The 1,645-nt window shown below is 37.5% G+C and overlaps 1 non-coding gene across 1 annotated transcript; it reads right to left on the reverse strand.

Annotated features, from left to right (window-relative positions):
* Window positions 1-32: 32 nt before the first annotated feature.
* On the reverse strand, window positions 33-815 carry LOC106632991. Its single transcript, XR_006054019.1, has 4 exons — window positions 660-815; window positions 502-546; window positions 263-369; window positions 33-183 (listed from the first exon to the last, which is right to left on the reverse strand). It is a non-coding gene; the product is annotated as an uncharacterized LOC106632991 (transcript).
* Window positions 816-1,645: the final 830 nt, after the last annotated feature.

A 1,645-nucleotide genomic window follows, 5' to 3' on the forward strand; every position in this document is an offset into this window, starting at 1 on the left:
TAAAAAAAATCAATTGTTTCTCAAAATCTTAGACATCATGCTATTTACCCCTGGACTATTATGGCCTCCAACCCAAAATTCTCCATGATCATGTCCAGCACGCTTCAGCTCTGCTTGAATCTCATAAGCTTGAAAGTCATCATACACAGATGCAAGCTGTCCTCCATGAGAGTGACAGTTATTCTACGGTGGAGATAAACAAGCATGGAGTGACCAAAGAAAATGTAAGATTCATTAATAGGAAAAAAGTCATCCTTGTTACCTGAGCATCGTCCCAGGTCATGTTTTCTGGAACAAAGAGGAGGCACTGTTGACTGTGCATACTCCATCCATCTGGGCAAGATGGATGCCAGCCCCCAAATGAGTCATCTGCAAACAAATAACAAATAAAGAAGAAAGCATGAAACTGAGTCTGCAGTGTAGATTTTCCTTATGTTCAAATTGAATTTTAAAGAAGGAAAAAAATAAAATAAATCCATATACTCCAGTAAGTATACCCACCTTCTGTAGATGGTGGAGATGGTGGTGTTCCCCAGTTGTCTCCATCTGCATGAGTTAAAATGTTCTTTTGTTGCAATTAACTTCATGGGGTAAAAACTTTCAATATTTACTAGTGGATAAAAAAAATATTCTCATTAAAAGACAACTTTTAGATTCACCTGGCACAGTTGTTTCCTCTGGAAGAGCTGCAAAGACAGTTTGAACCACAGATATTTTTTAGTGTATCATTGCTGTGGTGTCATTGATTACCTTCTATGTTTTACAACATTAAAAAGAAATACAAAATGCAGGTAAATTACAGAAGTGAAGAGATATTAGCAAAATGTAAACTAAGAAATAAAAATGTTACCTAGCATGTCCTTATATACAGTATAATCACTGTATGATTACATAAGCTTATGAAGTGTATTATATGACCTTATTGTACAATATTTTTTTAAACAACTAAATAAAGAAGAAAGTATGAAACTGAGTGTACAGTTGTGGCCAAAAATTTTGAGAATGACACAAATATTAGTTTTCAAAAAGTTTGCTGCTTCAGTGTTTTTAGATCTTTGTTTCAGTTGTTTCTGTGATGTATAGAAGTATAATTACAAGCACTTCATGAGTTTCAAATGTTTTTTTATTGAGAATTACATCACGTTTATGCAAAGAGTCAGCATTTGCAGTGTTGGCCCTTCTTTTTCAAGACCTCTGCAGTTGGCCTTGGCATGTTGTCAATTAACTTCTGTGCCAAATCCTGACTGATGGCAACCCATCCTGTCATAATCACTTCTTGGAGTTTGTCAGAATTAGTGGGTTTTTGTTTGTCCACCTGCCTCTTGAGGATTGGCCACAGGTTCTCATTTGGACTGAGGTCTGGGGAATTTCCGGGCCATGGACCCAAAATTATTTGTTCCCTGAGCTACTTACGTATCACTTTGGCCTTATGGCACGGCGCTCCATCATGCTGGAAAAGGCATTGTTCTTCATCAAACTGTTCTTGGTTGGTTGGAAGAAGTTGCTGTTGGAGGGTGTTTTGGTAATATTCTTTATTCATGGCTGTTTTTTGGCAAAATTGTGAGTGAGCCCACTCCCTTGGATGAGAAGCAACCCCACACATGAATGGTCTCAGGATGCTTTACTGTTGGCATGACACAGGACT

The sequence above is a fragment of the Haplochromis burtoni genome, unplaced genomic scaffold, assembly GCF_018398535.1.
Source record: "Haplochromis burtoni strain Fernald_Lab_line unplaced genomic scaffold, NCSU_Asbu1 Contig_5535, whole genome shotgun sequence".
NCBI classification, from domain to species: Eukaryota; Metazoa; Chordata; class Actinopteri; order Cichliformes; family Cichlidae; genus Haplochromis; species Haplochromis burtoni.